Here is a 26922-nt window from a genome sequence, read left to right on the forward strand (position 1 = left end):
GGAGGCGGGAGCAGCTTGCAGAGCACAAGTGGCAAAGGCAGATGGCAGCCATGATGGGGCCTGCTACTGCCTTGTAGTAGACAGCAAGCAGAAGCTCGGAGGGCCAGCAGCCTCACCACAAAAAGGTAATGCATACAATCCAACAGAAGGTCCCCCAAGTCCCCAAGAATTTTCATTCCATAAAAAAATCCTGCACTGCTGCCTGCATTGAACCTGACAACTGTCTGCACCAACAAAAACAGTAAATGCTGGAAATACTCAGCAGGTTATGGCAACAACTGTGGGGAAGGATCAGTTAATGTTTCAGGTCGATGAAAGATTGTTTCAGTTCTGATGAAAGGTCATCGACCTGAAACATTAACTCTGTTCCTCTCCACAGATGCTGTCTGACCTGCTAAGTATTTCCAGCATTTTCTGTTTTTATTTCAGATTTCCAGCATTCACAGTATTCTGCTTTTCGATAACTATGCAGCAGCCTGTACAAGTTTACTAACATGCAGATTGAACATTCTGTCCTCGCCCTCCCTGGCTTGTTAATGAGCTCCTCAAGGAGCTTGAAAAGTCATTAATTGGAGGTGAGTGGGTTCCCGATTCCGTCTGCCACCCTCACTTTGAAAATTGGAGTGTGTTCTGGGGGCATCGGAACCCAGAGGCCCTTCCTGGGAACACAAGTTTTAAATCTTGACCGCACCTGTTTCTGACCCAACCGACAATTGAAAACCTCACCCTATATATTTTTTCAGTTGTTGTTGACTACTTTCTTGCTTGACAGATCACTCATCGTTCATTGAACTGTGAATGAAGTTCTTCCTAATATGTTTTAAAACTTACTTTTTATTAAGTGACATTTACGCACAAAAGTTCAAGAACTTTAAATCCGTGGTAGCTTAAAGCAGCCACAGAAATCGAAAGCAGCAATGTATATGAATATACAAACGTATGAATTAGGAGCAGGAGTAGGCCACTCAGCCCCTTGAGCCTGCTTCGCCATTCAATAAGATCATGGCTGATCTGATTGTAACCTCAACCCCACATTCCTGCCTGTCCCCGATAACCTTTCATCCCCTTGTTAATCAAGGATCTATCTAGCTCTGCCTTAAAAATATTAAAAGACTCTGTTTTCACCATCTTTTGAGGAAGAGAGTTCCAAGGACTCTAAGAGAAAAAGTTTCTCCTCATCTCTGTCTTAAATGAGCGACCCCTTATTTTTAAACAGTGACTCCTAGTTCGAGATTCTCTCACAAGAGGAAACACCCTCTCCACATCCTCCCTGTCAAGACCCCGCAGGATCTTAAAGGTTTCAATTAAGTCACTTCTTACTCTACTAAATTCCAGTGTTACAAGCCTTACCTGACCGGCCTTTCTTCATAAGACAACACGCCCATTCCTGGTATTAGTCTGGTAAACCTTCTCTGAAATGATTCTAATGCATTTACATCGTTCTTTAAAAAAGGAGACGAGTACTTTACACAATACTCCAGATGTGGTCTCACCAATGGCCTGTACGATGTTCAGCATTTGCAGTATTTTGCTTTTGCATGAGCTCGATCTGTTTCCTCAGTTGGTTCCTGTTATCAATTCAGCTGCTGTCCGTTGTAATTCTCAGTTTTCCCACTAGAGTATAATGTTGTTTGTGGTAGTCTCTCAGTCCCTCCAGATTGCAGGTTGTTGAGGTTTGGATTGAGTTCTTTGTGGCCGTGGTTGTAATTCTGAGCTGCACCAGCAGAGTATGTTCTGTCTGTAGCTGTGGATTTTTGTTTGTTTTGGGAGCTGAAGGCTTTTGCATGTCCCTCCTCTCTTGGATCTCTTCCAGCACAAAGTAGGTTGTCCCAGGTTTGGCCAGTCTGGGAGGAGGTGAGGGGTCAGCAGCAGGCAGGTGGCAATGGTGGAAGGTGCAGGAAGGCATTGAGAAGGCTGCAGTCCAGGGGAAGCGTCACGTTTCTCAGGTAAAGGCAATTAAAGGTAACGGGGGAATGAGTTTGATCAGAGGGACGGTGTTGTGTTTTGGGGACGGGGACGTTGGATTTGGGTTTTCTTGATTTTCCTTGACCCCGCGATAAGGAAGTGAAGTTTGGGCAGAAATGTAACCTGGAAAGTTTGCAGTTTGGAAGCTGGTGTGGGAAGCAAATGTGGTTTTTGTTTCTTTGGTAAGTCTGCAAACTGGAGCAGTCCCGGGGTCTGGCTTTCTGCTCCTTCTCCTGGTGACTCGGGGCGGACAATCTCCGCCTTTCCCTCCCCAGTCGGAGCTCTCATCCCGGGCTCCGAAATGGCTTTATCCCCCCCTCCCTGTGAGAGTGGATGTGAAAGGCCAGAGAAGGGGAACGAGCACTGAGTCGGCGGCAGCGAGAAACTTTAGTTTTTGTGGTTTTTTTAAAGTAATTTTCTTCCCTTTGTTATGTTGGGTTTGCGTTTCAGATAAAGCCAGACTGCAGCCTGTCAATACTGGGAACAATAAATCAGTCTGTGCCATGGGCATGGCGTGTTTTTAAATTCTGCATTCGCCCACTTTGGGATTTTTTTCATACAAGGTCTTGGTGTTCAACAAATTGACATCAGTCGGTAGCGTGTATGAAGAAGGGCTTCTTCCTCTCTCCCTTTCTCATCCCTCCCCCATTAAAGGGAATAGTCACTATTGTATTGTTCTGGGACTTGGAGCAGATTGTAGCTTTAGGGCACGTATCTAATCTGCCTATAATCCTAAAATACACGGTAATAGTTCTGTAATGTCTCTGTTTTTCAGAATGTTGAGTAGTTCGTGTGATTTAATTTTATTAAAAGCTGTTTTCTTGTGCTGAGGCAGAAGTGTAGGGGAGGGAGGGGGGGTTGTGCGCAGGGTCTTGTTTTGTAACTTGACCCAATGTAAATCAGAGCAGTGTATTCTAAAACCATTCTTGGGAGGTGGTGGGGGAGGAATTAGATGTATGGTTTCCTCTGGATTTTGAGATTTGTGGATGGGATTAGGTAAGGGAGTTTTGTTTGGTGGGGTAAATCACAGCCTATTTTTCTTAATATCCTTCACGAGACAGTGTGTTGTTGCTGCCTCTATTCGGGGTAACTCCCTTGACCAAGCCTTTCCCAGTGTTTCCAGTTGTTTAATGAAACCACGAATAATGTCATGCTTTAAATCCATTGTATTCTGGTGACTGGGCAAGAGGTTTACTCCCCTTGTGATGTGTTTGTGTTTTGGGGTGGTTAATGGTCTTGTGATTTATAGTGTGATCCTCTCTGTTGCAACCTTGTAAAAGGTTGCTGCCTGTATTTTGCCAAAAGTGCTCTGTCACTTGTTGTATAAGAGTATCTCACCCTAACAAGACAGTGCATTTTACTCTGCTTTACAAATCAATCTTGTGCTGAATAACTGAGCCATGCAAACCAAGATGGCCAAAGTTTGATCCTTAGTTTGTCCTGAGTTAGCTGAGCAAGGCTGTGATTGGAGTCTGACAGTTGAACTCTGAGTTAGATAGGGAAAAATCAACCAGGGGAAAAAAAACCTTCTGATGGGTGACCCCCCCCGATGCTTCTACATGTAGATCTAGAGTTGGCTGTGATACTCCTGTTGTCAAATAACCACACTAGACTTTTATGTAATGGATGAAAAGCAAAAGAAAAACTTGCATTTATGTAACTCCTTTCACAACCACCAGACATCCTGAAGTGTTTACAGCAAATGAATTACTTTTGAAATGTAGTCATTGTTGTAATGTAGGAAATGGAGCAGCCAATGTGCATACAGAAAGGCCCCACAAACAGCAAAGTGATGGTGTGCAGGTCAAACAGCAAGATACATGAGGGTCAGCATATCTCTGCAGGGAGTCAAAAGCTCCAGGAAAGGAAGAGGGGACTGAAGGTTAGCAGGAAAGATGATTTGTATTGCCATTGTGTGTTACTGTCTGTAGCAGAGACTGATAACAGCTTTGGCATTTGTCCACTGCATCTGTAACAACTGGGAACTAAAACTGCTGTATCACTTCAGATTCTGTGTAACTGGTACTGATAACACGTAATGTGTAGCTTTCTGCAAATGGGATAAATGGAGGAAATTTGAAGTCATTTGGATAGTGAAATTATAAAATAATTACCCTGCATTGCCACAGAGCAGGAAGGGTGTTTGGTACATTGCAGCAGTATTACAAGTGTTGGGCAGGATTATTAACCACTAATTCCATTTTAATATTCCTTATTTCTTGTTTTCCTTGTTCAGCTTTTATTGGGTGACTGCTGATCATTTTGAAATGGAAGTTTTATTTAAAAGTGCAGCCTACTGAAGAATCCATAGACCCGTCAAATGGCAGATTCCTGCTTTCATCTATTCTGTTTCGAGAAGGTGCTGAATGGAAACAGGAGGGGGATACTAGGCCATTGTATATGTTTCCTGTGTCTACTTGCTGAGCATTATTATTTACAAAAGTGAGAGCAGGTTATTGGCTGGCCAAGCAAAGGAGCAGGAAGACCTGTAAAAGGGCAGAGAAAGTGAAAGAAAGATAATTGTATCTGACACTTTAATTGCATTGTTTTTAGTAATGTGGGCAGTGGCAGTTGTGGATCTGATAGGTTTGGTCACTTATAATTAAGGACACTTTTTGTGTGCATCACAAGGACCTGGCTGAACAACATTTTTCCATGAGCAGTCACGTATTTGGCAAAGGAAGATACCAAGTTCTGCTGCTCTGCCTTTATTGAGGGTGCTTTTATCTTGTGGGTGTAACCACACTTTACACATAAGCTAATCTGTGTTTCTATGGGTACTTTTAAGAATAACTATGAAGAGAAATAGATGAGTCGGTATGAAATCAGCCAGCTGTAGCATCAAGTGAGACACGTAAATATCAGCGTCGACTGTCATGCCTAAAAGTGGCATAGAAACTGTTGTGGAAACACTTGTGTTACTCTCTGTTGTGACGGGAGGGTTCCCTGGTGGATTTTACCAGTCAGCGTGAAATAAATTAGTTCCTTGTGCCATCCCATATCAACCCCAGCCTCCTATGGTAAAGTATCTGTGTCATGCTTTCTGCTGATGACCTGAATATGGTGGGGATCTTCCCATAAGGAAACCATGGGCACAGACTCAGTCTTGTTGCTCTTCAACAGTGAGCTCTGGTTTTGTTCCACTTTTTTTTTTGCTGATTCACTTGTTCTATCGGGCATGAGTGGAATATTTCAGCTCTTCCTGCGTATGTTCGAACACCTGGTAATTCCATGCCTGGTGAGCTCTCAGTTTCAGCTGTATCATATTTCAGGTTGACGGCCAAGCCCATTGTCACGCAGTTTGACAGAGAAAGGGAATTTGGAGAAAAGGTCACTACATGAGGCTCATGTGCATTGGTGAGCAGCCAGCGTTCGAGCAGTATTGGTTGAAGGCTGAGGCAATCTATCTTCTCAGATAAGGTTGTACAGAAGTTTGTGGTGGTCCTGAAGTTTTGTGATACACTCTCCAATCACTGTTCTTGTAAGACAAGTGTGCTCACTGAGACTAATGATTACTAGAAGTGAAGGGGGAAGGAGTTTTGTAGAAAAGATTGGACACAGGCTGAGCATTTTTAATGTAAGTAATGCAGTACTTCTTTCTAACAACTTATCACAATAGAATTGGGTGTTTCCAGCTTTACTGTTTTCTTTTTCCTGTTTTGTATCTGGTGCACATTTGAAAGCTGGAGTACAACAGAGTTCCTCTTGTTTTTGCGCAGTGGTGACTAGCTATTATCGATGTTCTAACGTATATTCACAATTACAGGAAGTTTCCCAGCCCTTTATTGGGTGACAAAGTGACCTGCAGAAATGGAGGGGGCTCCATAAAATACCATAGTTTACAGTGAATCCCTGCAACAGCATTGTTAGACTGCTCACCATCTTGGTGTCCTATCTGACCCTGAGATGAGTTTCTAACCACATCTGCTCCATCAACAAAGCTGCTTTCTTCCATTCCTGTAAAAGTGCCCATCTCTGCTCCTGCTCATCTGCTGCTAGAATCCTCATCTATCCCTTTGTTACCACCAGACTTAACAATTCCAGTGATCTCCTGGCTGCCCTGCCATTTCCACCCACCATAAACTTGAACTCATCCAAAACTTTGCTGCCTGTATCCCAACTTTCACCAAGTTCTGTTACCCATCAACCTGGCTAACCTACACTGATTCCTGATCTGGCAACACCTTGTTTTTAAGTTTTAAATTTCTCCGTTGCCTCATCCCTCCCTATCTTTATAACCTTCTCCAGCCCTACAACTCTCAAGTCTCTGCCCTGCTCCATTTCTGGTCTGTGTGCATTACAATTTTAATTGATCTGCCATTGGTGGTTGTGCCTTCTGCTGAATAGGCCCTGAGCTCTGGAATTCCCTCACTAAACCTTCCTGCCTTCCTTTCCTCCTTGAAACCTACCTCTTTGGCTAATCTGATGGTCACCTGTCCTAATACCGCCTCATGTGGCTTGGCGTCAAATTTGTTTGGATAACGCCCGGCGCAGTAGTCTGATTAACAATATAGTTTCTCTGTAGAGCTCATATCCTGGATATTATTAGCCAGAAAGCTTTCGTTTAGCTGAGGAACTTGTGTTGTTTTACTTACACACCATGTGCTTCATAGCACTTCTGTTATGCCAAGGAGCCTTTGTAACGAGGACTCGAAACGTCAACTCTTTTCTTCTCCGGTGATGCTGCCAGACCTGCTGAGTTTTTCCAGGTAATTCTGTTTTTGTTTTGGCCTTTGTAATATGTTGACTGTAGAAACTGAAGCTAACACTCCCTTCTTACAAAGGGAGTTGTCTAACAGATAAATATCTGGAAATGAATGGGGAATACACAAAATCTCTGGCCTTTGGATGAATGAGGAGGAAAGTACTCTAAAAAATGTTTTCCCCTCCCAGTGTGAGATCGGTGAGTCACTGCTGCTGATCAAGTTGAACTTGTGCCCATCATAATGTTTTAGTTCACCTACACACTGTGTTTCCATACCTGGTAACTCCAGGCTATAGATGCTAACAAGATCAGAGAGACAACATCTCCTGACTGTGTCCTGGCATTTTTGTTTGCAAACTTTATGAAGTTTGCAAATGAAATAACTGATTTTTGTGCCGTAAAATTTCTGGAGGGCTGTGAACAAATGAAACTATATGCTGTAAGCATGTTTTTCTGAGGTAAAAGTTTACCTATTAGCCTCTTCTAGTTCTAGGGTATTTGTTGATTGTGAGGGGATTCTTTTGTACGTGGTGGGGAGTTAGTAGAGAGGTTGTGATTCTATTCACCACATAACTTTCCCATCTTTTATTGTCCAATTTATGACATTCTCTGAGGTATTTTCCATTAACTAAGGAATGTTGTATAAATGTATTAGAGAACTGCTGACATGATAGGAATCATTCCGCTTGTACTCTCTTCAAACAGGGGCAACAAAGGGGACAGCAGAGTGTGCACTAGTGCTGCTATCTGGCTGCTTCCCCCAGGTTGAACTAAAGATTGGATATTAGATTTAACTGTACTGGATAACTTCTGGTTGGGTGCTATTTAAAATATTGCAATCCCTTTGTGGTTCTTTGGGTGTATAGGGGGGCGTGCTGGGACCCCACTGCTCCCATGGAGGAATGAGTGACATTAGGAGTCCTTGTATTAATGACTAGTTAAACAGAATAATGGAATTGAATTGCATTGAAGAGTTTGGAGAGTTATTCTGATCACCTTGGATTGAGTTACAGATTGGAATCTGACTCTGATATTCAGGTATTATTATATAATGTACTCGATATCCAGGAGTGAGTTACTGTAATCTAATCACAGGGTTTGGCTAGTGTCTTAAACAGAATCACAGAATTTTAATGGCACAGAATGAGGCCATTCAGCCCATCCTGTCTACACCGGCTCACCAAATGAGCATTATGACCTAGTGCCATTGCCCTGCCTTTTTTCCATACCCTTGCACATTAATTGAATGGAAACAACCATCCAATGCCCTCTTGAATGCCTCGATTGAACCTGCCTCCACCACACCTCCAGGCAGTGCATTCGAACCACGCGTTGTGTGAAAATGTTTTTTCTCATGTCACATTTGCTCCTTTTGCAAATCACTTTAAGTCTGTGCCCTTTTGTACTTGATCCTCTTACAAGCAGGAGCAGCTTCTCCCTATCTACTCTGTCCAGCCCCCTCATCATTTTGAACATCTTTATCAAATCTCTTCTTTGCTGCCTTCTCTCCAAGGAGAACAGTCCCAATCTCTCAATCTGCCCTCATAGCTGAAGCTTCTCATCCCTGGAACCATTCTTGTAAACCTCTTCTGCATTCTCTCCAATGTGTTCACATCCTTCCTATAACTGTACACAATACTCCAGCTGAGGTCTAACAAGTGCCCATGACTGAGTAAACTGACAGAGAGGCTGGGTCAGCATTACCCGTATATGTAGAATCACAGGCACCCAAGTTATAAGTAACAGCAAAAAATGGATAAAGTAAGGACATTGATCCAGGTAAGGTGTTTATCTTGTGGAGGGAGATGAATTGGGAAAGTCACTACCAGCAGTGTTGAGACATTTGATATGGTTAAGGCCTGAGGATAGTTGGCTGGCTGCCTCTTGGCTGAGGGGATCGTGTATGGTGTGGGAGGAGAGACCTGAATAAAAGGAGGAGAGAAAAGTTTGCTGTAGTCAACCATGTAACATTGTACTTTGCTAAACAGGTGTTTAGAGTTAGGGTGAGAAGTCCAATATATGGACTTAGGTCACAAATTAGCCATGTTCTCTCAAATAATTACCAATTAGTTCCACTTCCCTGCTTGTTCCCCACAGCCCTGCATACTTGACCTTTTCAAATATACATTCAATTTCCTTTTGACAATTACTGTTAACCCTGCTTCCACTGCCCCTTCAGCTAGTGCATTCCACACCATCATAACTTGCTGAGTTTAAAAAAAAATCATTCATCTTTCCCCTGGCTTTTTTTGCTAGTTGTCTTAAATCTGTATCCTCTGGTTACTGACCCTTCCACAAGGGAAGACAGTTTGTCCCTATCTAGCCTTTTGAAACCCTTAATGATTTTTAATACCTCTATTAAATCTCCCCTTAGTCTTCTTTACTCTATGGAGAACAAGTCGACAGGGTCTTGTTGTCCTGTAAATGAACGTGTTTTCTAGTTGTGGAAAATCTCCAGCACTAACCATCCAGGGGAGGTGGTGGCATAGTACCATGGGGACATGGGTTCGAATCCCACCATGGCAGATGGTGAAATTTGAATTCAGTAAAAAAAAAAATCTGGAATTAAAAGTCTCATGATGACCATGAAACCATTGCAGATTGTCATAAAAACCCATCTGGTTCACTAATGTCCTTTAGCAAAGCAAATCTGGCCTACGTGTGATTCCAGATCCACAGCAATGTGGTTGACTCTTAAATGCCCTCTGAAATGGCCTAGCAAGCCACTCAGTTCTCGAGGGCAATTAGGGATGGGCAATAATGCCGGCCCAGCCAGCGACACCCAAAAACTCTGTATTTAAAGGACATTGACACTGGGCTGAGAACTTAACAGGAGAAGTGGGGCTACGAGCATTCTGCAGTTATAACGAGGGTGTGGGACTTGTATGTTACAGCAAGACATATGCATCATGTTTCAGTTAATGGAGGAGCAGTAACCTGGGTGAAAACTTATTATTTTCTCCATTAATGAAGGCGTGGGCTGTGCAGGGTATATCCACTAGTATATGTAATCGAGAAGTTTCCTCAAGTAAGTAATGCTCCAGCAGTGGGTAACTGAAATAATACAATGATTTAAATACCCAATGTTTTTAGAATATTTTATTTTGCTGCAGATATGTTTAAAGTTAGAAATTGTTGTAGTTAATTTCTTGAAATGTAATTTTAATTAAAATGGGAAAACTGTATTTAATGAACGACCTTGAAAATGGTGGTTGGTATTATAGGGCCTGCATGTTAATCATTTAGGCTGTATGGCAAACAATTTGCAGTAGTCACCTGATGTTTACCTGCTTTCATTCAAAGCTCCTAATAAATATCCTTGTGCCTCTGATGTTTTGGCATAGCCATCAGTGATTCCATGAATCTCAGTAAAATCATCTCGAGTCTGTCCTTGACTGGCACTGAGAATAATGAGAGAGAAAGAATGAGTGAGGTTGCTTACTGGGTGTAACACAGATTGACAGTAGTGCCACAGTTTCTGTTGTTCAGTTTTTTGTGTTTTTATTGCTGCTCGAAGTTCCTTTTGTTTGCTCGTTGCAGTCTCTCTTGCTCTCAGTGAGAGAATGATGACCTGGAACAATGCTGAATGGACAAACCCTGGCAAGAAGGCAAAGCACTGCTGAGAGGAGAAGCTCCACTGTTCAGAACAGACAAGAAAAGCCCTCCCCTTAAATGGAACCAGGGAGCTTCTCCACAGCAAGTACATTTATTGGGATAGTTCAGCCCTCCTACTCCTGCTCACAGCTGCCTGGTTAGATCAGATTTGGCAACGGGTGATCATTCTCAGCCTGATAACTTTACACACAGTCACTACTTTCCAAATTGCAAATGATAAAAAATTTAAAAAATTTGGTGCTGCTGTAATTTGAAGCTGCCTTTTTGGGAAAGGTCACGAAGTATTCTGCAGTATTGCATAAAGTGCTGACTACATATGTTAGTCAATGGATTTGTAGAAACTTTAGCAGTTTCACGGGATAGATCTTAAAGAAATTTGGCCTGTTTGATGTCATCCAGCCACAATACAAACCATAAGTTTTCCATCATGGCATCTAACTCACCCTTAAATGACTCGACTGTCCTGCCCTTGACCACTTTTCCTGTAATCAATTCAGCCATTGACTATCCTCTGCGTAAAGAGAGATTTTCTGATGTCTGATCTCCAGATTCTGTTGCCAGCTCACATCGTGAACGCTGAAAGACTTTATTCCTTCAAACGAGAGCGAGACCTGTTTTTGGCTGGGAAAGAGATGGGCATCATTCAATGTAAATCAGGTGCTGTGTGACATCCTGGACCAGTTTTGATTGCCGAAGTGAGAAAGTCAGAGATAAATTTTCTACTTTTTTTCCCTCCCCTAATTGGCCTGGATTTTTATGTTTTCATCTCTCCCAGGAGATTGCATGGATCTGGAACACACTGGATGGACCTGCCAGTCTTTCCCTATCTATCTATCCATTGTTTGTATGTTCTTAAATCTCTCAACCTTTCTTTTGAAGATGAAGGATCTTAGCTTATCGGGTTGCTTTCATTGGTCTTCTTTGGACCGCCTCACGTGATAAGGGGGACACACAAGCCGATGACAGAAGAACTCCACACATTAATTTAGATGTGAACTGTAGAACTTCAGCTCGGTGTCTGGCATTTTGTCAGTAATCCAGAATCCATCTTGTTTTGTTCATTACCCTCTTGTACTGTTCAGACATGATGAGTGACAAGTCGACTAACATCCTAGTTCATTTTCAGCTTCCCCTTCAGTTTTTATGTGAGAGAAAGACTCTCATATGTTACAACATGCCTTTCATGACCTCAGAATGTCCCAAAGAGCTTTACAGTTAATGAAGTACTTCCAGAAGTGCTGTGTACTTTGGAAAACTTTACTGGCAATATTGTATATCTTCACATACACTTTTCCACTTTGGTGGTGGAAGGATTCCCAGGCTGATTATCCATGAGCGCTCCTTCCGCGACCAGCAAGTCCTGGCCTGGGACTTGAATTCAGAGCTTCTGGCCCGGAGGTAGTGACAATACCACTATGCCACAAGACCTCCTTTCCAGTATACAGTACCTTGCAGTTATCTGAATTGACCATCATTTGCCACTTATCAGCCCCAGTGTGAACTCATTAGTACTCTCTTGACTCTGTTACGATCCTGTTAAAGATTGTTAATGTTTAAAGAGAAATCCAAACCGACAGAACTATGCCACAAGATTTCATGTTTTCATACAAAAACACAATGTTATTTTATATAAAATTAGTTAAGCAAAGCATGCTTAACACTATAATTTATAACTACTTATGCTATGACCTCAGTTCTACCTTTTATTCCCCACCCCCGACATCCCAAGAGTTCCTTTATATATTTACAAGAATCTTGAGGGCTCATTCACTTCATTAGGGACCAACCAAAGGTATGCCACAGCCCTCCGGAATTCAATTTAATTCTCTGCAGTGTTCCAGCTATTCTCCAAGGTACAATATTTCAAAGGGATTCTTCTGTTAGTTTTTGGTTAAGCGATCCCCAATTTTCTTTGAAGGCGTCATGACTGTGGATTCTTCGGTTCAAGCGTGGGCTTCACTGCTTTCTTACTTAGGGATTTAAACATCAGGAATACCCTGTGGTTCCTAATGGTCCTCTATGCTCCCATATGTTCTGTGCAGCTGCTGGTCCCATGACTGATTCCCAACTCCTGGGAGATGCTTTCTCTCTGTGCATTCCAAGCTGATTGGCTGCTTGCTTCTGTGAGCAACACACACAAAGATAAATTAAATGAAGGACCTACTAACCCCCAAAGCTCATCTCCATGACACCATCGCATGCTTTGGGATGGTTCAAAAAGAAAGGAAAACTGATTATTTTACCTTCAGCTCAACTCTTTGATTTTGTGACCCATGTGAATAATTTATCTCCCTAATGGATATAATTGCCCTCTCTCTGGTTCCACTAAGAGGTCTGAGATGGGTTACCCATTGTTTAAGTTTTTTACACTATCAGCTCTGACCATGTAAGATAAATCCAGGTTAAGTAAACCTAAACTTTATTGATTTGTCTTTACATTAGGGTTGTTTATCAGGTTCCTCACCAAGCCTTTCCATTTCTCTTATGTTTAACCCTTTAATTCCTAAAGCTGAAAGCTGTATTTTAAAACACATGAATTATGAACTAGATTTCTGCAACAGCTCTTTAAGACTACAGGTTTTAAATTATTGTGAGGTACAAATTTAACCACTGTGCCTTAAGATTTCATTTATGGGTCATCTTTGTATAAGAAATTGGGCTAGCTTTGTATGAAGCTGCCGGGTCTTTCTGTTGCGGAGTACATCATTTTTCATCCCACCTTCATGTAGGCTTTTAAGTTTTTGCCAACAGAAGCTGATTTCAGGAAAGTTGAATTTGGGCACATGTTGAAATCTGCTTTTCCCTTGAATTTTATGGTTGATGACAATTCACAGATAAAAATTAATTAGACTTGGATCATTTTTTAAAAATGTATTCTTTCCTGCAATGTGGGAATCGCTGACAAGGCCATCATTTGCTGCCCCTCCCTAATTGTCCTTGAACCTAGTGGCTTGCCAGGCCATTTCAGAGGACAATTAAGAGTCAACCACATTACTGTGGGTCTGGAGTCACATGTAGGCCAGACAAGGTAAGGACGGCAGATTTCCTTCCCTAAAGGACATTAATGAACCAGATGAATTTTTATGACAACAATGGTTTCATGGTCACCACCACTGAGACTAGCTTTTCAATTCCAGATCATTAATTGAATTTAAATTCCAGCATCTGCTGAGGTATGATTTGCCGTGATATGATTTGAACCCTTGCCTCCAGAACATTAGCCTTGGCCTTTGGATTACTAATCCAGTGGCATCACCACTACAACACAGTCTCCCCTCAAAATCTTTGGAAAGACCTTTGTTCACGATGTTTTTTTTAAAAGGTCACCTCTTAGTCATGTGAGCTCTAATTCTCACATTTCTCTTCACGCTTCAGTTCCTTATCCCTGGTGTCATCTGAGCAGCTGCACTGAGATAATGTCTGGGTTTAGCAGTACTTTGAGGAAGACTCAGGGCCTGTAAGCACTACTAGGGGGTTGGGATTCCAAAAGCTCCATAAAGACAGGTTTTGGAGGAAATGGGGTCATCCTGAGACCTGGAAGCAGGAATCCGAGAGGACTGGGGAGAGGAAACTCGAGGCCTGGGAATGTTTGGGTTGGAGAACACCGAATGGTGCATGGGTTTTTGAGCAGGTGGGGGAGGGGTTGCAGGGGGCGATCTTGAAAATTGTTGAAAATGGCGTGTGTGGCCCGGGGCTCCAGGAGAATTAAGAATTAGAGGGCCACAGATTTAGAAGAGTGGGGGATGGGAGTTGAGCCAGGAGGATAAGACTGGAAGATCAAAAGGAGTCAAAGGAACCATCAAACTGCTTTTCCTGTCATCAGTTGGTTCCTTCCTTAAAACACTTAGTATGTTTGCTACAGTGCAAATAATACATAGCCTTTAAAAATGTAGTTTCCCTTAACTAAAATTATCAATAAAGTGTTTACAATTCTTCATTTGCACAGTTACAATACAGAATTCTTCCTCTTCAAGCTGCAGAAAAAATGACTTGCTGCCGTTCTCGGTAGACAAAATTTTTAATTGAATGTAGATTGAAAATAAAGGTGATTGGCTACTCTCCATGTCAATCAGAAGAGCCCAATGATCCAAATTCAATTTCCAGCAATGTTTGAACCACTAAGAAAAAACAAATTAAATACTGTGCACCATTCTCATTGAGGAAAAAAAAAATCAGGTTGTATCTGTTTTCACCTGCTATTTAACTATGGGGAGAAAAGACAGATGCTGTTAATCACAAAAGTGTGTGCAAACAAAAAATTGAGCAATTCACAATAAAGTCATGGAAGTTTGTGAAACATCAGTTGAAACCTTGCTTTGTTCTGTGCTGGAGCTAGCCCTAACACAAAAGCGGATTAACCCCAGTGTAGCTAACCTAAATCCTAATACCCAAAATCCTGATCTTCAGTCTACTTAAACTAAAACCTAAAATGAATACATTCCCTATCACCCTAACTGTAAAACAATTCCTAACCTAGTCCTGTGCCCAAGGCGAATATGGAACCAAATACAATCCTAAGTACACCCAATCTCTGACTTTCACCCTGTACTTTGATCAACTCTATCCCCCCATCCTAATTTCTAATGCAGATCTTAACACTAACATGGGCTGGATTTCAATCTCACCTTGACATAACTGTCACCATAATGTGACCCTGAACCTGCTCCACACAATAACTGTAGAGTTTACCCCAACATTAAACTTAATTTAAAATGCACCTCTTTAGTTTTGATTTGTTGCTATTTTATCATTACAAAAATTCACTAATCAGTTGCCTGCATGGTGCAGAAATTTTCCCAAGTTACATTGTGCAACACTTGATGTGCAGCGGGCAAAATGCAAGCTAGATTTCAGCATACGAACATACGAAGTAGGAGCAGGAGTAGGCCACTCAGCCCCTCGAACCTGCTTCGCCATTCAATGAGATCGTGGCTGATCTGATTGTAACCTCCATTGAACATTCCTGCCTATCCCCGATAACCTTTCACCCCCTTGCTTATCAAGAATCTATCTACTTCTGCCTTAAAAGTATTTGAAGACTCTGTTTCCGCTGCCTTTTGAGGAAGAGAATTCCAAAGAGACTCAACTGTCTTGAGAGGGAGAATTTCTCCTCATCTGTCTTAAATATGTTAAACAATCATCCCTAGTTCTACATTCTCCTGCAAGAGGAAGCATCTTCTCCACATCCACCCTGTCAGGACTCCTAAGGATCTTTCTCTTGTTTCAAGTTGCCTCTTACTCTTTGAAACTCTAGCGGATACAAGCCTAGCCTGTCCAATGTTTCTTTGTTTCTGGTGTTAACCTTCCTTGAATTGCTTCTAATGCATTTACATCTTTAAATAAGGGGACCAAAACTGCACACAGTACTCCAGATGTGGTCTCACCAGTGCCTTTACAACTGAAGCATAATCTCCCTACTTTTGTATTCAATTCCCTTTACAAGATTCAAGACATAATATCTTGAATATTTTTTTCAATTTTTGAGGAGCCTGTAATTTGTGGATGTAAAGTTTCTTCAGAGTGAGTTGAAAGCAAAGACAGAATTTTAAAAGATAAAAAAGACTTGAATTTATACAGCGCTTTTCACATGCATCAGACATGTCAAAGCACTTTACAGCTAATGAAGTACTTTTGAAGTGTAGTCACTGTCGTAATGTAGGAAACACAGTGAGCAATTTGCACGCAGCAAATAGCAATGTGATCTGAATGGAAATGGTTCAACCCTGGATGTGATTAACAACAGACGATTAACAACAGAATCCAACCCCTGCAATCACTAGTGAACTCACGGACAACTCGGTGAATCCCTTCTCTCACACTGAGCAGGCAAACCGGGCCTCTCTGATGTCTCAGCCTATCCCTTGCACCTTTAAGGGTCAAATTTTGTGGCAAAAAATTTTTGTGCAAGCGGTTTCTCCTTTTTTTGGCCATAAAATGATTCTTGGCTTGCTGCTGGTGCTGACGCAGGTTTTAGGCTGTGTTTTTCATGAGCAGTAGGTCAGTGTAACCAGTCAATGTTGCGACGGAACTGTACCTGATACTTCAACTAGGCAAATTGCCATGGAAACGGATGGCTGTATTCAACAATGACCTGCTTAACCCCGGCTTTAATCAACACAAAAAAGATCCAAGATCCGGTAGTACATGTAGAGCACATGGGTTAATCAGACAAAGCTTGGTGCTTTGTCTCCTTCACACATCTTATGTTTACAGACTTTATATAGAATATAACCTTCTCTTGCTGAGATAAACTAAAGCAACTGTCTGAATTGTCAGGGTTTTTTCTGTTACAAATCAAATGTGATTATTCCCTTATCTTCCCCACTGCCTCCCCTGGCCCCCATCATTCTCCAAAAAAAAATTAAGAATCTTGGTGACTAAGTTGGAGAGATCCAGAAATGATTTCAGTTTTGCAAATGCAAGAAATTAAAGTATAATCTTATACAACATAATTTAGTAACCCCTCGCTATACTTTTTATTGTCATGTGATTATTGCACATGAAAATCCTTGAGGATAGGCCACTGTAGAAATCTAAAAAATTAAACATACTGGAGATTAAAGAAATCTGGAGCAGATCCATCAGTATCTGAAAGAGTAAAGGCAGATGAAATACAGCAAATGAAATATTAGTATGGGATAGACTAAACAGAGCAGAATCACAGTCAGAGATTTCACTGTTGCCATTACATAAGAATTTGAATGCAATAGGCACTTTTACCTGTTGCTCAGAGGTTGATGCTACACCAATTTCTTGGCACTACCCTCCCCATTGCCTTTCCCAGCTGGTGCTATTCATTTTCGGGTGCCAGGCAGAAGCAGGGTCAGTGACCTAGATGGTGTTTACAAAGCTGAAGAAAAAGTGGATGTCCGAACAAGTTAAGATGGTGCTTTTATATCTCTAATAGAACCCACAGCTTGTATGAGATTAAGACACTTCTGGGCACTTGAAGCACTCGCCTTGCAATAGTGTCATGAGATTGGTGAAGAAGGGGCAGTGGAGTAGATCACATTACTGCTGAGTGCGAGCTCCCAGAAGTGCAGTGTCACATCGCTAAAACAGTGAGCAGGGGTGAAAGGGTAGCCAAGAAATTGGTAACCAAGGTTGATGATGCTACTATTTATTTCCCTGTGCAATGACTCCAGCCTTCCCTATCTGTGTGTAATATCATGCAATATGGTAGAAGGAAAATCACATCCTGGAGCCCAGCCTGTGAAAAGCTGTGAAGATGATTAACACATTTTATAAATAAGCTATATTTTGAGTGCAAAATGTCTATCTTGCCATGGTCTCTTGAGATAACAATAATCATGCCTCATCCAGGAGTATAAGTTTAAAAAGAATGATCTGAGATGTTTGTGAAATTGGATAATTCGTTCCAGTGCAGTGCATTATGATATTTTTATTTTCTGAGCATCATTGACATGCTGTTCAATTGCTTGATGTTACGGACAGGAGAGAGAGGCAAACTGAACTCCTTTATTTTTCTCACCACCTGTCCGTAAGCAGAGGTGTTTTAATTTTTGAAATAGGCTGTGGCATGTCTCCCTAAACTGATTTGTGAAATCAAACTCTCTCTTCATTTGAACCAGGGGATAGTTGCTGTAACTACATGTACACACACTCAAGCACACAGAGATAGGAAAGTAAAGAGTTTTACAACTTGAAACAAAAAGAAACAAAGATAGGAATATTAATTCAAGTGAATGTTAGAGTTCAGAATGTTAAACTTTCCAAAGGCCAAAGGAGCTTAGGTCATGTGGTGTTGCCCATTGATGAATCAGTTTCAGGTTAACAATCAGTTTCTATGTCTCTGGTCCAAATCCTTTGTTCACCTTATGATATAGATAGTGGCTATTAGTGCCTCTACGGGTATACTCAGCTTCAATAGCTCTCTCTTATAAGTCCAGGTTAAGAAGACAGACTGTTGGCTGCTCCCTTGTCTCATTGATTGTAATGGGTCCACACAATGATAGGTGTGAGATTCCACAAGAATAGGGGTTGAGCTTTGTCCTGTAATTACTGTTGGAAGCTCCCAGAACTGTAGCCAACTCGCAAATTGTGTGACCCGTAGCAACTATGTGTTTGGTCCAGCAAAGCTCATTTTTAGATAAGCAGAAAGTAAGGTTGATTTAAATAGTTTATGATCTCTTTCATGTCTTATAGACATGATACTTGGCTTATATATAAATGACCAATTGGGTACAGTTCAGTTTGGCTGAAAACCACTTGTTCACAACGAACTGTTGTGAAGCACGTTTAATACATATAAAAGGATGTTATAGCACACTGGTGATGAGTTTGGGTCTAGGGTCTCCCATTTGTTAAAGTCCTGATCTTGGCTGATTTGAAGGAGTGAAAACCACTAAGTAAACATCAGACTGTATCCCCACCCTCATTCCCAGAGATTGCATAATGCATGAAGACATCTGAATAAAAAGATAAAATGTAAGATGCATAGATTGCTCTTGTAGAAAGCAGTGAGATACCTGGGGGATGAGGGTTTTTAAGCTGGGTTTTAATCGAGCGCCAATTTATATCTACACAATGTAAACGTCCTTGAGAGCCTAATCTCCACAAGGACACCAGACCGGTGCCTTCTAAATTCTTTAAACGCAATGTGTTTATTCTCTGATTTAACAGTTAAATCTTTCTTTCAGCCCATCAGTAATTCCATTATTTATTCAGTTGCATATTTCCATAGCTATGCACTGATCTAGCAGTTCACCAATGTAGGGTATTTCCTGTTGTGGGAGTGGGCATATTGTGGGCAACACTGAGCTCCCATTGTAGTGAGGTTTGAGATGTTGCCAGTGTTTCGTTATTATAGTTAAACAATCTACAAGAGTGAAAATTCAAATATTGCGGATGCTGGAAATCTGAGGCAAAAAGCAGAAAACTCTATAAGTTGGGCAATAACTGGAAAGAATGCGAAAGTGTTGACATTTCAGGCGGAGTCTCTCATCAGAGCTGGGGGTGTTGCAGATGAGCAAGTCCTAAGGAGGAACTTGGTGAGAGAAAGGGGCTGTTCCCCCAACACCCAGAAGCAATGCAGAAACAACTGGTTTGCAGGGTACCTTCAAAAGCAAACATCAATCAAGGAGTCTGTCAGCATCACTGTGCATTTTAGTACAGTAATATTGTCATTTTCAGTAATAAGGATATACATGGCTGATTTGTCCTTGCACATAGGGTCCATGTTAGAAGGGGGAGACATAAAATATGGCCCCAAAGCTTCAATTATCCTTCCCGGCCACTAGCCCGTCCCTGACAGCCCTGAAAAATCTCGAGCGTGCTTGAGTTGTTGGGGTTTGCTGTTATGCGGGTCTTACAGCTGGTCATGAATCCTATGTTATTCTTCCCAGTGGAGAATGTTTGCGTGGGAATTTATATTGGCACAAAATTCAATACTTTGCAGAAATATGTGAAGCTTGCAATGAGTTTTGCGTAGTCTGGAATCTGATTATATTACATTTCAATCTGATTTTTAATAGTGACAGAGCTGGCAATGGCAATTACCCTGAATTATTTTTTAGAATTGACAACAAACTACCAAAAACTCTTTCAAAACAATCCACACTGAAGGATTGCTACCATGGTGGTTTTGAAAATGGTTTCTTCATGCCTGAGACTGCCATAAAAGCAGCATTGGAAGCCCCTCTGCCTGTAAGTGACCATCTCAATATATTAGAAAAACTGAAGACCAGAAGTGAGTCAGAAGCATTGTGTGGTGACTGTAGTATACCTCCACTCTCTTGGGTAGAGGATAAAATCAAGCAGGTTTCCTCATCCTAACTGCTATCCAGCAATTCCTACTGGATACTTCATGTTGGTTGAAGGCTGGATGATACTTATCGGTTCTGTTGAAGGGTCATGAGGACTCGAAACGTCAACTCTTTTCTTCTCCGCCGATGCTGCCAGACCTGCTGAGTTTTTCCAGGTAATTCTGTTTTTGTGCTGGATGATACTTGGCTGTGATGCTATCACTGTCGAATAGCCTGCCAACAATTACCCTGTACCTGATGAATGAACAATTGCCCGAGATTACGGAAACGTTACCTGGCATGAGTCAGCACCTTCAGGAGTGGAGGGAATCAAAATGGAGAATATATTTTCTTATGTTGTGGTGAAGGGCTGCCTTTTTTAAACTTGTTCTTGGACTCTCATAAGCTGCTGTTTAAATAGATTATTTGTTTGGAAATTTACTACAGGTACCGGACCCCTTATCCAGAAATTCCTGAAAACCGGGTCCTGCCCTGGAATCTACAATCTCCATCAAGCATTGCTGTCCTTCATATTTGGGTCACAGCACACTGATCCCCTGCTTTTTGGGTCCAGGATTAACAGCAGAAGCTGGCCTGGTCTGCCCCTCATCCCCTTCCTTTCCCCATCCCAACTGGGTCCAGCTCGGCGGAGAAATCAGCCCAGCTTTAAGTTATCCTATTTCTCCCACTCCAGGACCCAAAACGCAGAAAATCCCTGTACCCCTTACACGTCTGGTCCCAAGCTTCCCAGGTACAGGGTCCAGAACCTGTAGTTTGAATATCCATGAACCTATAGAATTGTGTTGCTGTGAACTGCTCAGTTAATGGAGTTCTGCTGTATCATTGCTTCAGCTTTTATTGACTATCAGGAAACTTTGCCCTTGAGACTGAACCAACGATGCCAGCACCAGGGTGATCAGGAATATGAGCTTGGTAATTGTTACAATCTTTTTTACCTTAATGATGTACATCCAGAATTCTGACACCCACAGTACACTGAACTGCTGCTTGTGAAACCTAATGTTCAAAGTCTAGAATTTTTTAGCTTAAACAGAGAAGGTTATATGCTTCTCTGTTCCTTTAATAGAGATAACATAATATGTTGGAATAGATGACACAAGACCTTGGACTATTGTTCAAGATTTGACCTTATCAGAAAGTAGAAATGGACTTAAGATTAGTTTGCTATTTAGATTGAGACCTTAACATTTTGCAGATATATTAATAAAGGCGTCATTGCTGGTTGGAATTACTTTTGTTGTTGATCTTTCAAGGAGAGACCTTCCTCTACCCTCAACCACAATAATCAACATTCAGTTCAGTGCAGAATCATGCCTGATTCCAACGCCTGCCCACTCTTCTTACTGCTGCTCCCTTCTAACTTTACTCCCTGCTGCCTGCCACTTATGTACAAACATAAAAAAAGGAGCAGGAGTAGGTCATTCTGCCCATCGAGCCTGCTCCGCCATTCATTAAAATCATGGCTGATCTGATTGTGGTCTCAACGTCATTATTCTGCTTAATCCCTATACTCTTTGACTCCCTTGTTAGTTAAGAATCTGCCTACCTCTGCCTTAAAAATATTCAATGATCCAGCCTCCACTACTTTCTGGGCAAGAGAATTCCACGGACTTGGGATCCTCTGAGAGAAAGAAATTTTCATCTGTTACAAACAGGAAACCCCTTATTTTTAAACTGCGCCCCCTAGTTCTGCTGTTTCCCACAAGAGGAAATATCCTTTCAGCATTCATTCTGTCAAGCCTTGCTCAGAATCTTATACATTTCAATAAGATCACTTCTCATTCTTCTAAATTCCGATGGATATAGGCCCAACCTGTCCAACCAAACTCTTCTATAAGCATATAAACAGGAAAAGGGTGGTAAAAGGAGGAGTAGGGCCAATTAGGAACCTAAAAGGGAATTTACACATGGACAAAGGGGCCATGGCTGAGGTATTAAATGAATACTTTGCATTCGCCTTTACCAAGGAGGTAGATGCTACCCAGGCCATGGTGACAGACGAGAAAGCTCTGACACTAGAAGGGTTCAAAATTGATAAGGAGGAAGTGTTGAATAGTCTGTCGCTACTCAAAGTTGACAAATCACCAGGACCGGATGAGATGCATCCAAGGATATTGAAGGAAGTGAGTAGAAATTGCAGGGGCGCAGGCTGTAATCTTTCAGTCTTCCCTAGACTCGGGAGGTGCCAGAGGTCTGGAGAATTGCAAGCATTATCCCCTTATTCAAAAAACATTGTAAGAATAAGCCCAGCAATTACAGACCAGTCAGCTTAACTTCAGTGGTGGGCAAGATGGTAGAGACAATTATTCGGGATAGAAGTAGTAGTCTCATGGAAAAATATGGGTTGATAAGGATCCAGCATGGATTTCTAAAGGGGAAATCATGTTTAACTAACTTGCTGGAGTTTTTTGCAGAGGTAACAGAAAAGGTTGATGAGGGTAATGCTGTTGATATGGTGTACCTGGACTTTCAAAAGGCATTTGATACAGTGCCACACAACAGACTTGTGAGAAAAGTTATTGCTCATGGAATAAAAGGGACAGTAGCAACATGGATACTAAATTAGCTGAAAAATAGGAAGCAGAGAGTAATGGTCAATGGTTATTTTTAGGGCTGGTGGAAGGTTTGTAGTGGAGTTTCCCAGGGGTTGGTATTGGGACCCTTGCTTTTCCTGATGTATATTAATAATCTAGATCTTCGTGTGCAGGGGACAATTTCAAAGTTTGCGGATGATACACAGCTTGGGAGTGTGTGAACTGCGAGGAGGATGGTGGTGGAACTTCAAAAGGACATAGACAAGTTGGTGGAGTGGGCAGACAGGTGGCAGATGAAGTTCAATGCAGAGAAGTGTGAGGTGATGCATTTTGGTAGGAAGAACATGGACAAGCAATATGAAATAGGAGGTGAAGTTTTGAAGTGGGTGCAGGAGCAGAAAACCTGGGTGTATATGTGCTTAGATCATTGAAGGTGGCAGGACAGGTGGGAGAGCAGTTAATAAAGCATATAGTGTCCTGGGCTTTATTAATAGAGTACAAGACCAGGGAGGTTATGCTGAATTTATATAAGACACTCATTAGACCTCAGCTGGAGTATAGTGTACAGTCTGAGCACACACTATAGGAAGGTTGCGAAGGCATTGGAGAGAGTGCAGAAGAGGTTTTCAAGAATGGTTCCAGGGATGAGAAACTTCAGCTATGAGGATAGATTGTAAAGGTTTGGACTGTCCTCCTTGGAGAGAAGAAGGTTAAGAGGAGATTTGATAGAGAAGTTCAAAATCATGAAAAGGCTGGACAGAGTAGATAGGGAGAAGCTGTTCCCGCTCGTAAAAGGATCAAGAACGAGAGGGCACAGATTTAAAGTGATTTGCAAAAGAAGCAAATGTGATGTGAGAAAAAACGTTTTCTCACAATGAGTGGGTCGGGTCTGGAATGCACAGCCTGGAATTGTGGTGGGGGCAGGCTCAATCGAGGCATTCAAGAGGGCATTAGATGATTAGTTGAATGGAAACAATGTGCAGGAGTACAGGGAAAAGGCAGGGCAATGGCATAGGTCACAATGCTCATATGGAGAGCCGCGGACACGAAGGGCCGAATGGCCTCCTGTGCCATTAAAATTCTGAGATTCTTTCCTCATCCCAGCAATCAGTTGAGTAAACCTTCTCTGAACTGCTTCCAATGCAGCTATGTCTTTTTCTTAAGTGGAGAGACCAAAATTGTACACCATACTTCAGATGTAGTGTCAACAACACCCTGTATAACTGTAGCAAAACATCCCTACTTTTATATTCCATTCCCTTTACAATAAACAGCATATCATTTGCCTTGTTGTACCTGCATACTAACTTTTTGTGATTCATGTGCCAGGATACCCGGACCCCTCTATTTCAGAGTTCTGCAACCTCCCCCCATTTAGATAATATGCTGTTTTTCTGTTCTTCCTGCCAAAGTGAACAACTTCACATTTTCCTACATTATACTCCATTTGCCAAATTTTTGCCCACTCATTTTTGCCCACTCACTTAACCTATGTGTGTCCCTTTGCAAATTCCTTAAGCCCTCTTCGTAACTTAATTTCCTACCTATCTTAGTGTCATCAGCAAATTTAGCAACAATGATTTGGATGAAGGGGCCAACTCTATCGATATAGGTTGTAAATAGTTGAAGCCCCAGCACTGCTCCCTGTGGCACTCCACATGTTACATCTTGTAACCCGAAAATGACCCTTTATGCCTACTCTCTGTTTCCTGTTAGTTAACTAATCCTCTATCCGTGCTAAAATGGCATGAGCTCTTATTTTGTGTAGTAACCATTGATATGGTACCTTGTCAAATGCATCCACATCCACAGGTTCCCCTTTATCCATGTTGCTTGTTACTTCCTCAAAGAACTCTAATAAATTTGTCAAACACTATTTTCCTTTCACAAAACCATGTTGACTCTGCCTGATTGCTTTGAGATTTTCTAAGTGCCCCACTATAACCTCCTTAATAATGGATTTCAGGATTATCCCTAGGTCAGATGTTAAGCTTATTGGCCTGTAGTTTCCCATTTTCTGTCCTCCTCCTTTCTTGAATGGAGGAATTAAATTCACTATTTTCCATCTGATGGGACCTTTCTGGAATCTAAGGAATTGTGGAACATCAAACCCAATGCATCCACTATCTCAGCAGCCACTTCTTTTAAGGCCCTAGGATAAAGTCCATCGGCACCTGGGGACTTGTCAGCTTTTAGTTCAAATAATTTTCTTAGTTCCTTTTCCCTGGTGATTGTAATTGTTTTAAGTTCCTTCCTCCCTATCATCTCTTGGTTCGCAATTATTTCTAGATGTTATTTGTATCCTCTTCGGTGAAGACAGATGCAAAATATCGATTCAATTCAGCTGCTATTTCCTTATTTTCCATTATTAATTCCTTGCACACTCTCTCTAGAGGACCAACACTCACCTTTGTTACTCTTTTTTCCTTTGTAAATGCCATAGAAACTCTTACTATCTGTTTTTATATTTCTAGCTAGCTTTCACTCATTCTAATTTCTTCCTCTTTATTATTCTTTTAATCATTCTTTGTTTTTTTTTAGATTCTGTCCAATCTTCTGACCTGCCACTAATCTTTGGAATTGGATTTTTTTTTCTTTCAATTTGATATTATCTTCAACTTCCTTAGGTAGCCACAGATGATGCATCCAACCCCTAGGGTCTTTCTTTCTCACTGGAATGTATCTTTGTTGAGCATTATGAAATCATCTAGCTTGAAGCTAGCCAAGTCTGAGATCTTTTCAGTGGCTTTTTATAGACATGGGGTGGGATTTTCCACACCCGCCCACCGCTGGATCTTCCAGTCCCGCCGTAAGCTAATGGGCTTCTGGCTGGGGTGCCACTTCGCCGGCAACGGGTCCTACCCACAACAGGGCTGGAAAATCCCGGCCATGATGTCTTTGTAGCCCCTGGTGGAAAACAGTGTGCTGCTTTTTCTTTGAGTTGGGACTCCTTGTTCCTGTGCATTTTCCCCTCCCCGTTCTTCTTCTTTTCTCTCGCTCCCTCTTGGAAATCACTTGCTCTCTGCTTGAGCCTTGGCTTAGTGGCTACCTGAACTATGTCAGTCAGATATGTGGGGAAACACATGTGAATCCACGTTGCATCCCCAATATGTCATTCTGCTTTGGTGCTGTAATTGTTTCCAGCTATTCTAGTAAAGAAGGAAGGTACGTCTGATTTAATCCTGAGAATCTACATTCCTCCCACCACCACTTCACACATTGAAGAGGTTACTTGCATCCCTCCTATCTGAAGCGGACCCAGCCCCATTGATAAAGGATAGACTGCCTGTTGTCCAATCTCATTTAGACTTTAACTTGTTTATTCTGACCTTGGTGGCAAAACATTGTCTTGGTTAATACTTACTCTTGTTGCAGAGAGAAGTATTGACGTTTTACATTTTCCCCTATAATTTTAAGTGGCTAATTATAATTGCTCTCTGTGGTCATTGCACCCACATAATCTCCTTTTCACTTTACAGCAGACTTGAGTTTCAAGACTTATGATAATGTAGCAATTAGTGAGAGAGTAACTGATACCTGAACAATTTATTTTTGACCTTTCAAGATCACATTGCAAAGTTCAAATTTCTGATGTCCTAGAGTTGTTTTTTAGTGTACTGGCTTCCAGAGTCTTCAGAAACATTTTTTGATTTTGAGGTTTTCAGCCGTAGTTGAGAACCTGAATACACGGGACACATATTAACATACTCGTGGTTATATGTGGCACAATTACAGTTTTTGTCTCCTGGAACCCGCACAACAAGCAGATTGACAAAAAAGTGATGAGTTAGCAAGTGAGTGTTTATAAGGCTGAGAAAACTTTAATGATATGAGACATGAGGGCACAAGGAGGTTGGTGCGGGTAGTTTTTGATTACTGCCTCCCCGTGCGTATGGAAGGGAGAATGGGTCTGATGTTCAAGGGTTTTTCTTTTTGGTGGGGTGGATGGGGCGGGAATGTGGCAAGAACCCTCAGCATTGTTGTTGAGCATCTCTCCCTGACAACGTAAATTGGCAGTAGTGAGCATGAACCTGCATCCTGCTGCTCCATAATATGGAAATATTGAATATCTATACAATGATTCCACCATGGTGCACTGTTCTGCAAATAAAACTTTATAAAAGCTGCTCTGACTTTACTCAGCGGTGATCTGTTTTTCAGGCTGGTATTGATCCAATGATGTCTTTGACACCCATCGAATAAATGTTCAGTGGGATCCTGCTCGATCGTGGTGATGGTGCGGCTTGTTGCCCCTTCTAAACTTTTATCAGCAGCTGGTGTGGTTTCTATTGACTCTATCTCAGCCAATGAGAGGTTG

General features: G+C 41.7%; 1 protein-coding gene across 3 annotated transcripts in view; it reads left to right on the forward strand.

Moving 5' to 3' along the window:
• The first annotated feature begins 1847 nt into the window (after positions 1-1847).
• The window catches only part of LOC121285829, a 238360-nt gene continuing 213285 nt past the window's right edge, over positions 1848-26922 (forward strand). For all 3 annotated transcript variants that reach the window (XR_005944797.1, XM_041202699.1, XM_041202700.1), the window contains exon 1: positions 1848-1946. The gene's annotated coding sequence lies outside the window, so the exon portion shown is untranslated. The remainder of the gene's footprint in view (positions 1947-26922) is intronic.

The sequence above is a fragment of the Carcharodon carcharias genome, chromosome 13 (assembly GCF_017639515.1).
Source record: "Carcharodon carcharias isolate sCarCar2 chromosome 13, sCarCar2.pri, whole genome shotgun sequence".
In the NCBI taxonomy this organism is placed as follows: domain Eukaryota; kingdom Metazoa; phylum Chordata; class Chondrichthyes; order Lamniformes; family Lamnidae; genus Carcharodon; species Carcharodon carcharias.